This window comes from Anabrus simplex, chromosome 2 (assembly GCF_040414725.1).
Source record: "Anabrus simplex isolate iqAnaSimp1 chromosome 2, ASM4041472v1, whole genome shotgun sequence".
Lineage (NCBI taxonomy): Eukaryota > Metazoa > Arthropoda > Insecta > Orthoptera > Tettigoniidae > Anabrus > Anabrus simplex.
This window is the reverse complement of record NC_090266.1, coordinates 464,782,803-464,796,191: the sequence shown is the minus strand read 5'-3', so window position 1 is coordinate 464,796,191 and position 13,389 is coordinate 464,782,803.

Sequence of the window (13,389 nt, the reverse complement as noted above, 5' to 3'; positions counted from 1 at the left end):
AGGGACAGTGTATTAGTGCCACCTATCATCAAATGGAGTTTTCCCATACGTTATAATGATAACAATAATAGTCTGATTCCTTGGCTGAATGGTCAGTGCACTGCCCTTCGGTTCAGAGGGTCCCGGGTTTGATTCCCGGCCGGGCCGGTGATTTTAATAGCTTCTGATCAATTCATGTGGCGAGGGGACTGGGTGTTTGTGTTTGTCCCGACACTCTCCTCTTCATATTCAGACAACACTCTACACTACCACCCAACACAGAAACACGCAATAGTGATTAGATCCCTCCATATACGGGCGTCAGGAAGGGCATCCGGCCTTAAACTAGGTCAAATCAACATGTGCGATGCAGTTCATACCGACAACCCCAAAGTGGTGGGAAGAGAGGTAGAAGAAGAGGATAATGATAATAACAACGATGTATTATCAAAACCGATAGAAATAAATGTAATGTTTAAAGTACAGCGGATATCTACCAGTACTAACCAAACTCGGCAGAGAATTAGTCTTACATGACGGGGATCGAACCGCGGGTGGTCGGTAACTGAGTCCTGAACACAAGTACTCCGGGATCAGGATAACTGCTTGTTTTCACCGAGCAAAAAGTAGTATTTTGTGCAACTATACTGTATAGTGATGCCAATATCTAATTGCTCATTGCGGGAATCAAAGTGTAGCCGTCATTAACACAACTACCCCGGGAAATCAGCATTTGCTTCTTTTCACCACTAAGGAGTAGCAGGTTTTCGTTATTAGTTGCGTTAGTACCATGAACATAATGGTAGGCTTACAGTATATAATGTCATCTTAAATATGGAGCTAAGTAATATAATTTTGTCTACCCATCGGTTAACTAACCATAATTATTTTCTATCTTCTGCGTGTGTTAAGATAAATCATGCATTAAAAAGTACATTTCTTTGTGTAGTTTGATGATTTTGCGTTGTATATTCGGAAATGTAAAATCATGCAACCAGGAATATATAAGTGTTACGTTTTTGTTTAAATGTAGGCTAACTTTATAGTCATCACATACAATATACATTATTCAAGACAATGAATAAGGCCTATACTATTTTATGTATTATAATACAAATGCTACCATAGGCTTACCTACCAACACAAAATTTCTAACCTCCGCGTATAAATCTACATTTTGAAGTCTTATGACAGGTAGTCAGTCTCTGAATATACCAAATCTATATATATAAAATAGCTTGTCCTGACTGACTGACTGACTGACTGACTGACTGATTCATCATCGCCGAGCCAAAACTACTGGACATAAAGAAATGAAATTTTGAGCATAGATTTATATTAAGATGTAGGTGCTCGCTAAGAAAGGATTTTTGGATATTCCTTCGCTAAGGGGGTGAATAGGGGGTTGGAATTTTAAAATGAGTGTATCTATATCTCAAAACTTTGAAAGTTTACAGATGTAAAAATTGGTATTTAGCATCTCCTTTAAAAATAATGAAATACGTATTTTTTTGTTTTCAGAAAATCCCAATAGGAGGGGTGAACAACGGTAAAAAAAAGGGGGTTGGATGCCTTTAATCAGAATACCGGTACTTATATCTCAGAAACTGAAGATATTACAGACCTGAGAATTGGTACTTTTGATCTCTTTTAAAAATAAAGAAACACGTATTTTTTGTTTTTGAAAATTCCAATTAATGGGAGGGTGAAAAGGGGGGTGAATTTTTAAAAACAGTGCATCTATATCTCAAAACTTTTAAAGTTTACAGATGTAAAAATAGGTATTTAGAATCTTCATTAAAAATAAAGAAACACGTATTTTTTTTGTTTTCGGAAAATCCCAATAGGAGGGGTGAAAAGGGGTGAAAATGGATTGAATGCCTTTAATGAGGATGCTTATATCTCAGAAACTGAAGATATTACAGACCTGATAATTGGTACCTTTGATCTCTTTTAAAAATAAAGAAACACGTATTTTTTTTGTTTTTGGAAAATCCAAATAATGGGGGTGAAAAGGGGCGTGAATTTTTAGAATGAGTGTATATATATCTCAAAACTTTTAAAGTTTATAGATGTAAAATATGGTATTTAGAATCTCCTTTAAAAATAAAGAAACACGTTTTTTTGTTTTCGGAAAATCCCGATAGGAAGGGTGGAAAAGGGTGAAAAAGAGGTTGAATGCCTTTAACGAGGCTACTTATATTTCAGAACCTGAAGATATTACAGACCTGAAAATTGGTATTGGGGATCCACTTTAAAAATAAGGAAACACGTATATTTTCGTTTTTGAAAAATCCGGATAATGGGGGGTGAAAAGGGGGGTGAATTTTTACAATGATTGTGTCTATATCTTATAACTTTAAAAGTTTACAGATGTAAAAATTGGTATTTAGAATCTCCTTTAAAAGTAAAGGAATAAGTATTTTTTCGTTTTCTGTAAATCCCAATAGGAGGGGTGTAAAAGGGTGAATAGTGGGTTGAATGCCTTTAATGAGGATACATATATCTCAGAAACTGAATATATTACAGAACTAAAAATTTGTATATGGGATCTCCTTTAAAAATAAAGAAACGCGTATTCTCGGAAAATCCAATGAAAGGGGGGGGGGGGAAGAATTCTAAAATTAATTGACTTAATTGTATGAGAATACATACATCTAATAAAAACTAAAGTTGTTACGGACGTGAAAATTGGTATTTTGATCTCCTTTAAAAACAAAGAAATACGCGTTTTGTGGGGGAAACCATCTTGGGGGGCGGGAGTGGAAAGGAGTTGAATTCCTTTCATGAGGACACATAAATCAAAAACTGAAGAAGTTAAGAGTCGTGATAATTGCTATTTAGAAGATCCTTTACTATTAAAGCAACAAGTATTTTTTGCCGGAAAATTCACTTAAGAGGGGGGGGGGGAGAAGTGTGAAAGGAAGTAAAAAAAGCGAATTATTTTTATGGGGATACTTATATCTCAAAACTCAAGGTAATAGACGTGAACATTGGGGTTTGGAATCTCCTTCAAACATAAAGAAACACTCCTTCTTTTAATTTTATTTTGGGGGGGGGGGGTAAATAAACTTAGCGGCGGTGGGGTGTAAAAGGAGGTGAGACCAATTGATTTTGCTGTTCATAATGTACTTATAAGGAGCCTCCGTTGCTCAGGCGGCAGCGCGCCGGCCTCTCACAGCTGGGTTCCGTGGTTCAAATCCCGGTCACTCCATGTGACATTCGTGCTGGACAAAACGGAGGCGGGACAGGTTTTTCTCGGGATACTTCGCTTTTCCCTGTCATCATTCATTCCAGCAACACTGTCCAATATTTCATTTCATTTGTCATTCATCGATCATTGCCCCAGAGGAGTGCTTCGGCAGCCGGCACAATTCCTACTGTCGCCGCTAGATGGGGCTTTATTCATTCCATTCCTGACCCTGTTGAATGACTGGAAACAGGCTGTATATTTTCGATGTACTTATTCTGATCATAAACCGATCTTTTTAAGCTTTCCTAGGGTTCGTTTTCAACAGCCAACTTTTCCTTCGGAGAACGTTCTTATATTACAGCAGATTCTCCTCGCATATGAATAAAAATGTAAACACATTTGAAATAAACGATAGGAATGAGATTGACCGTCCAATTGTTCACCTCTATAATAAGGTCAATAATGCACGGAAGTATGTCATTCGTATCGCCAGAAATCCCGCACACTTGCCTACGCGCGTCATTGGTGCTGGTCACATTCTCAACAATAACAATGGCAGCAGATGTAATTTACCGCCAAGTAGCGGTCTTGCATCTTGCTGTGGGGTCCAGAACATCTATAATAATAATAATAACATACATACATACATTATCATTATAGACTGTTATGCCTTTCAGCGTTCAGTCTGCAAGCCTCTGTGAATTTACTAAACGTCGCCACAATCCTCGATTTGCAACTAGTGTTGTGGCCTCATTTAGTTCTATACCTCTTATCTTTAAATCGTTAGAAACCGAGTCTAACCATCGTCGTCTTGGTCTACCTCTACTTCTCTTACCCTCCATAGCAGAGTCCATTATTCTCCTAGGTAACCTATCCTCCTCCATTCGCCTCACATGACCCCACCACCGAAGCCGGTTTATGCGTACAGCTTCATCCATTGAGTTCATTCCTAAATTAGCCTTTATTTCTTCATTCCGAGTACCCTCCTGCCATTGTTCCCACCTGTTTGTACCAGCAATCATTCTTGCTACTTTCATGTCTGTTACTTCTAACTTATGAATAAGATATCTTGAGTCCACCCAGCTTTCGCTCCCGTAAAGCAAAGTTGGTCTGAAAACAGATCGATGTAAAGATAGTTTCGTCTGAGAGCTGACTTCCTTCTTACAGAATACAGTCGATCGCAGCTGCGAGCTCACTGCATTAGCTTTACGGCACCTTGATTCAATCTCACTTACTATATTACCATCCTGGGAGAACACACAACCTAAATACTTGAAATTATCGACCTGTTCTAGCTTTGTATCACCAATCTGACATTCAATTCTGTTCAATTTCTTACCTACTGACATCAATTTAGTCTTCGAGAGGCTAATTTTCATACCATACTCATTGCACCTATTTTCAAGTTCCACGATATTAGACTGTAGGCTTTCGGCACAATCTGCCATTAAGACCAAGTCGTCAGCATAGGCCAGACTGCTTACTACATTTCCACCTAATTGAATCCCTCCCTGCCATTTTATACCTTTCAGCAGATGATCCATGTAAACTACAAACAGCAAAGGTGAAAGATTACAGCCTTGTCTAACCCCTGTAAGTACCCTGAACCAAGAACTCATTCTGCCATCAATTCTCACTGAAGCCCAATTGTCAACATAAATGCCTTTGATTGCTTTTAATAATCTGCCTTTAATTCCATAGTCCCCCAGTATGGCGAACATCTTTTCCCTCGGTACCCTGTCATATGCTTTCTCTAGATCTACGAAACATAAACACAACTGCCTATTCCTCTCGTAGCACTTTTCAATTACCTGGCGCATACTGAAAATCTGATCCTGACAGCCTCTCTGTGGTCTGAAACCACACTGGTTTTCATCCAACTTCCTTTCAACGACTGATCGCACCCTCCCTTCCAAGATGCCAGTGAATACTTTGCCTGGTATACTAATCAGTGAGATACCTCGATAGTTGTTGCAATCCTTCCTGTTCCCTTGCTTATAAATAGGTGCAATTACTGCTTTTGCCCAATCTGAAGGTACCTTACCAACACTCCACGCTAATTTTACTACTCTATGAAGCCATTTCATCCCTGCCTTCCCACTATACTTCACCATTTCAGGTCTAATTTCATCTATTCCTGCTGCTTTATGACAATGGAGTTTATTTACCATCCTTTCCACTTCCTCAAGCATAATTTCACCAACATCATTTTCCTCCTCCCCTTGAGCTTCGCTGTTCCCAACACCACCAGGATGATTTCCTTTTACATTGAGAAGATGTTCAAAATATTCCCTCCACCTCTCCAGTGATTCCCTGGGATCTATTATGAGTTCACCTGAATTACTCAAAACACTGTTCATTTCCTTTTTCCCTCCCTTCCTAAGATTCTTTATTACTGTCCAGAAAGGTTTCCCTGCTGCTTGACCTAGCCTTTCCAGGTTGTTACCAAAATCTTCCCATGACTTCTTTTTGGATTCAACAATTATTTGTTTCGCTCTGTTTCTTTCATCTACATACAACTCCCTATCTGCCTCGGCCCTTGTTTGGAGCCATTTCTTATAAGCCTTCTTTTTACGTTTACAAGCTGCTCTCACTTCATCATTCCACCAAGATGTTCGCCTTTTCCCGTCTTTACACACAGTTGTTCCAAGGCATTCCCTGGCTGTTTCTACTACAGCATCCCTATATGCCACCCATTCACTTTCTATATCCTGAACCTGCTTAATGTCTACTGTTCGAAACTTCTCACTAATCATATCCATGTACTTCCGTCTAATTTCCTCGTCCTGGAGATTTTCTACCCTTATTCGTTTGCAGACAGATTTCACTTTCTCTACCTTAGGCCTAGAGATACTTAGTTCACTACAGATCAGATAGTGGTCTGTATCATCGAAAAATCCCCGGAAAACTCGTACATTCCTAACAGATTTCCTGAATTCGAAGTCTGTTAAGATATAGTCTATTATGGATCTGGTACCCCTAGCCTCCCACGTGTAGCGGTGAATAGCCTTATGCTTGAAGAATGTATTTGTAACAGCTAAACCCATACTAGCACAGAAGTCCAGCAAACGCTTCCCATTCCCATTAGCTTCCATATCTTCCCCACATTTACCAATCACCCTTTCGTATCCTTCAGTTCTATTCCCAACTCTCGCATTGAAATCGCCCATTAGCACTATTCTATCCTTGCTGTTTACCCTGACTACGATGTCACTCAATGCTTCATAAAACTTGTCAACTTCATCCTCATCTGCACCCTCACATGGTGAATACACGGACACAATTCTAGTCCTAATTCCTCCAACAGACAAATCTACCCACATCATTCGCTCATTTACGTGCCTAACAGAAACTATGTTCCGTGCAATGGTATTCCTGATAAAGAGCCCTACCCCAGACTCTGCCCTTCCCTTTCTAACACCCGTCAAGTACACTTTATAATCTCCTATCTCTTCCTCGTTATCTCCCCTTACCCGAATATCACTTACTCCTAGCACATCCAGATCCATCCTCTTTGCTGACTCAGCCAGTTCTACTTTCTTTCTTCCATAAGCCCCATTAATATTGATAGCTCCCCATCGAATTCCATTTCGTTCGCCAAGTTGTTTCCAAGGAGTCCCTCGCCTGTCAAATGGGAGTGGGACTCCGTTACTCCCATAGGTCCGAGGCTTGCTTAAAATGTTCTGAGCTCGGTCGATTCATGAAGCAGGATGCTGCCCTACTTGCACATAGTCCAAGTGAGGATCTCTCCTCTAACGGGTTATGGACCACCGGTGGATTGTATAGTCCTAGCCGCCTGAGCACAAGGAGGACCACGACTCAGAATATGTCCGAGATGCCCACTCCCATTCCATAGCAACTGGTATCCCGACTCTCAGGACCACTTACTAGGCCACTCAGCCGTTGCCCATGGTTCACGAACTAGGACGTGACTACAGTAACCCACAAACATGAACCATAATAATAATAATAATAATAATAATAATAATAATAATAATAATAATAATAATAATAATAATAATAATAATAATGTTCTGGACCGTCGTCAAATGTGCGGACCGCGGTGGAAACGGGTCCTGGACGGGTAATGACTAAGAATGCAGTCTGGCCGCGGGTTCAGTACCGCCAAGGCACCCAAGACGACACCACGCCGGATCTCCTGAAGGATTTGTTCCATATTAAAAATGCTTATAAGAAAAGATGGCAAAGATTTAGGGACCCAACTGACAGGGTGGAATACCTGGACCTAGCCTGGGAAGTACGAAATCGATTGCTGGAAATAAAGATTGAAAAATGGGAGGAAACTTGCCATAATCTATTAGAAAACGAGTCAGATCGCGAATTTTGGCGGATTCTCTCAGAAAACGATTCAGATCGCGAATTTCGGCTGATTATATATCTAAAACAACATTCAATTATAAATTTCAGTATAATACCGTAGCGAAGCACGGGTATCTTGCTAGTCTATATATATAAAGTAGCTTGTCCTGACTGACTGACTGATTCATCATCGCCGAGCCAAAACTACTGGAGATAAAGAAATGAAATTTTGAGGATATATTCATATTAAGATGTAGGTGCTCGCTAAGAGAGGATTTTTGGATATTCCGTCGCTAAGGGGGTGAAAAGGGGGGTGAAATTTTAAAATGAGTGTGTTTATATCTCAAAACTTTAAAAGTTTAGAGATGTGAGAATTGGTATGTAGAATCTTCTTTAAAAATAAGGAAACAGGTATTTTTTTGTTTTCAGACAATCCCAATAGGAGGGGTGAAAAAGGGTGAAAAAGTGGTTGAATGCATAATCAGGATACCGCTGCTAATATCTCAGAAACTGAAGATATTACAGACCTGAAAATTGGTACTTTTGATCTCTTTTAAAAATAAAGAAACACGTATTTTTTGTTTTTGGAAAATCCAATTAATGGGAGGGTGAAAAGGGGGTGATTTTTAAAAATGAGTGGATCTATATCTCCAAACTTTTAAAGTTTGCAGATGTAAAAATTGGTATTTAGAATCTTCATTAAAAATAAAGAAACACGCATTTTTTTGTTTTCGGAAAATCGCAATAGGAATCGTGAAAAGGGGTGAAAAAGGGGTTGAATGCCTTTAATGAGGCTACTTATATCTCAGAACCTGAAGATATTACAGACCTGAAAATTGGTGTTTGGGATCTCTTTTAAAAATAAAGAAACACGCATTTTTTGTTTTTGGAAAATCCAATTAATGGGGGGGTGAAAAGGGGGTGATTTTTTAAAATGAGTGTATCAATATCTCAAAACTTTTAAAGTGTATGGATATGAAAATTGGTATTTAGAATCTCCTTTAAAAATAAAGAAACACGTATTCTTTTGTTTTCGGAAAATCCCAATAGGAAGGGTGTAAAAGGGTGAAAAATGGGTTGAATGCCTTTAATGAGGATACTTATATTTCAGAACCTGAAGATATTACAGAACTGAAAATTTGTATATGGGACCTCCTTTAAAAATAAAGAAACACGTCTTTTTTAGTTTTTGGAAAATCCAATTAATGGCGTTTAAACAGGAGTGACAAATTGGGGTGAATTTTTTGAAAGGCTGTATCTACAGAATATCTTGGAAACGTAAAATGTTACAGACGTAAAAGTGGGTGTTTGGAATATACTGTAAATGTAAAGAAACATAGGTGATTTGTTTTTTGAAACTCCACTTAAGGGGAACTCAAAAGGGGTGAAATTTTAAAATGAGAATTTTTACAGTATATCTCAAAAACTTAACATGTTATAAAAGTGCAAAATTGTATTTTTTATCTCTATTAAAAATAAAGTAACGTGTATTTTTAGCTTTCGGAAATACCACTTGGGTGGAAGGGTGGGGGTGGGGGGTAAAAGTGACTGAAAATGGTGTTGAATTTTTTTAATTAGGCTACTGATATCTCAAAAATGAAGATATTACAGACGTGAAATTAGACATTTGGAATCTGCTTTAAAAGTATAGAAACACGTATTATCGGAAAATACAATGACGGTGGGGGGGGGGTGTGTGAAAGAATTGAAAAATTAATTGACTTAATTGTATGAGAATACATACATCTAATAAAAACTAAAGTTGTTACGGACGTGAAAATTGGTATTTGAATCTCCTTAAACAAAGAAAAACGCGTTTGGGGGGGGGGGCATCTTGGGGAGCGAGAGTGAAAAGGAGTTGAATTCCTTTCATGAATACATGAAAATCAAAAACTGAAGAAGCTAGAGTCGGGATAATTCCTATTGAGAAGATCCTTTACTATTAAAGAAACAAGTATTTTTTGCCCGAAAATTCACTTACGGGCGGGGGGCAGTGTGAAAAGAAGTGAAAGAAAGTGAATTATTTTTATGGGAATACTTACATCTCAAAACTGAAGGTAACAGACGTGAACAATGGTGTTTGGAATCTCCTTTCAACATAAAGAAACACGCCTTCTATTATTTATTTTTTGGTGGGGGGTAAATTAAATTAACGGCGGTGGGGTGTAAAAGGAGGTGAGACCAATTGATTTTACAGTTCAAAATGTACTTATAAGGAGCCTCCGTTGCTCAGGCGTCAGCGCGCCGGCCTCTCGCAGCTGGGTTCCGTGGTTCAAATCCCGGTCACTCCATGTGATATTCGTGCTGGACAAAACGGAGGCGGGACAGGTTTTTCTCCGGATACTCCGATTTTCCCTGTCATCATTCATTCCAGCAACACTGTCCAAATTTCATTTCATTTGTCATTCATCGATCATTGCCCCAGAGGTGTGCTTCGGCAGCCGGCACAATTCCTATTGTCGCCGTTAGATGGGGCTTTATTCATTCCATTTCCTACCCTGTCGAATGACTGGAAACAGGCTATATAGATTCGATGTACTTATTCTGATCATAAACCGATCATTATTTAATCTTTCCTGGGTTCGTTTTCAACAGCCATCTTTTCATTCGGAGAACGTTCTTAGATTACAGTAGATTCTCCTGGCATATAAATAAATATTTAAACACATTTGAAATAAACGATAGGAATGAGATGGACTGTCAAATTGTTCACCTCTATAATAAGGTCAATAATGCACGGAAGTATGTTATTGGTGTCGGCAGAAATCCCGCACACTTGCCTACGCGCGACAATGGTGCTGGTCACATTGTAACAATGACACTGGCAGCAGATGTAATTTACCGCCACGTAGCGGTCTTGCATCTTGCTCTGGGGTCGAGAACATATTTTAATAATAATAATAATAATAATAATAATAATAATAATAGTAATGTTTTGGACCGTTGTCAAATGTGCGGACCACCCTGGAAACGGGTCCTGGACGTGTAATGACTAAGAATGCAGTCCGGCCGCGGGTTCAGTACCGCGAAGGCACCCAAGACGACACCAAGCCGGATCTCCTGAAGGATTTGATTCATATTAAAAACGCTTATAGGAAGAGATGGCAAAGATTTAGGGACCCAACTGACCGGGTGGAATATCTGGACCTAGCCCGGGAAGTACGAAATCGATTGCTGGAATGAAAGATTGAAAAATGGGAGGAAACATACTGTAATCTATTAGAAAACGAGTCAGATCGCGAATTTTGGCGGATTCTCGCAGAAAACGAGTCAGATCGCGAACTTCGGCGGATTATATATCTAAAACAATAAATATTCAATTGTAAATTTCAGTATAATACCGTAGCGAAGCACGGGCATCTTGCTAGTACTTACATATGGGTACACACAGTATAAGCAAAATAAATATAAAATATTGCACCAGTCTATTCTTCATTCAAACAATGTCCGACTCGTTGAATGAATGGTCAGCGTACTGGCCTTCGGTTTAGAGGGTCCCGGGTTCGATTCCCGGCCGGGTTGGGGATTTTAACCTTAATTGGTTAATTCCAGTGGCCCGGGGGCTGGGTGTTTGTGCTGTCCCCAACATCCCTGCAACTCACATACCACACATAACACTATCCTCCACCACAATAACACGCAGTTACCTACAAATGGCAGATGCCGCCCACCCTCATCGGAGGGTCTGCCTTACAAGGGCTGCACTCGGCTAGAAATAGCCACACGAAATTATTATTATATTCAAACAATAATCATAACACTCTCGTTCATGTATCAAACATGGCGGCTGGACTGGACGTGTCCACACGGTACATACAGAGTCACTGTAGGGCCCTACCTACTGACCCCGCCATCTATGGCGTACAAGGAGCGCATCATTTTGTTGTCATGGATGGCCAATTGGAAACTGATAAATCAGAGTCATTTTCACCAAGTCTATGATTTGACTTCTACACGTGTCAGATTCTGGCAGCTTTGTGAGGGACTGCTTCTAGGAATGTGTAATCCCCTATGGCGTATTTAGAGTTCATAATTGACACTGAGGCAAAGTGTAATTTTGAGGAAATTATGGCAATTAAATCTTTACATTGCGTAATAAACATTGGGCGATGATGTGGTGTAGTTCGGCTGACGCTATTGAAGTTTCAAAGAGAAGTCATGCTAAAACAACGATGTAAATATTATGTCTGTCATGGCCGGAATTTTCCCTGCATTTTGACAAGAAATCTATCACCTTTCGTCATGATTGCATCACCAATTCTGGCGGGATACTCTGAATTGTTATACTATGGACGCCATCATGCTGCCGTACACATTGTTAGGTGTCTTCGAGGAAAGAACACGTTCTTTTGGGGTAGCTTCATGTTGTAGTGGAAATTTTCAATGTGCTAGTTTCGGACTTTGCCACAGAACAGTGTTTTGTCAAGGGATACCTTTTGAGCTTTGATTTGTTTAGTCATGGGAATCGTCAAGGAACACTCTGTTATTTTATTATTAAGAGGTGATGAATTTAACTAACGGGGAGTGTGTGTTTGAATAACATTATAATTTTTTTGGAATATTTTACGGATGTAACCACTACTCCGAGGACAGACGACGCTGCGCGACGCCTTTCTCAAATTAACATTGTGGGTTGAAGTCATGTAATTATCTAGATACAGACGAGGGTATGCTGTCGACTGCTTTTATTTAACAGGTGAGCGGTTTTGTACGTTTTTAACAGAGGAGACTGGGCCATATAAACGTAGATATCGGCTTGTTTGCAGTAAACAGTTTGGTACATTTACGATAAGAACCTTCAAAACAGCGTGTGCGGTCGGAAATTGGAAGGACAGATAGCGAAACGTGTGCGTTTATAAGGTTTTCGGAAGCCTTTCGAGTGTTCTTTCATAGGTTGTATCAAAAATCTATAAGATGGCGATGAAGGGAATGATGTCTGTAAATCCAATATGTCTGCGGAGAGAGATCGCCAGCCTGTGAGAAAAATGGTCATACTCAAGTTACTATTGTTTCCTTATCACGTAGGCATGTGCTGTTACTATGCTAATTGCTTCAATTTGGCCCATAATTTTATTTCCATTTTTTGTGTAATTGTAAATTATGTAATGTTATTTTTTGGTTACGTATAGTTTTGTATTAAATTTTGGTTGCGTATTGTTTTGTATTATTTACGTTATTTGGATATGCCTGTGTGATGTCACTGTATTCGGGTTTAAAGGGGCTGTATAGGTGCGTGTCGAAAGCGAGGAATTTAATTCTTAGGTGTAAACTGTTTCCGTCACGACGTTCGAAATCTCTATGTCCGCAATTTTAAATTTATTACTTTTTCGTCTGAAGTTCTGGAACATAATAGGGTTTTGGTTGGGAAGAAAAATTTTTGTTCGCCGTTGGAATTAATATTTATGATGATAGTAATAATAATAATAGTAAAAATAATAACAACATTAATGACCGATGACAATGTGTAAAGATACCAGGAACGTAGAGTGTTTGTGGGAGAAGTTGAATTTTTCATCAGAGGGAAGCTAAGGATCACTGTTTCGTTCTCATGTGTAATTTGTCGTGTATGATTATTCGCCGTCCGTTTGTTGTATCCAAGAGACAGGTAGTGACCAGGTAGTGATGTTTTCTTGTTAGTTAGTGATGACATAGTTGCTATTCGAGGCTGAACGTCCTAAAGAAAGTTTTGGTGTGAGGCACGAGGTGTGTTGTCCTGTTGGTGTAATTTAATACCAGGAATCTTGTTGGAATACCTGAGGGTGTTTTTGAAGGTCGAGAGTAGCCTACATAATGTTTGGATGTTATGTGGTTTCGCGATTTAGACAGGTCATATATTGGTTCGTGTTTTTGCAAGTACTTCCTCTGATGCACTGGTTAGACTGTGTGAAACATGTTTC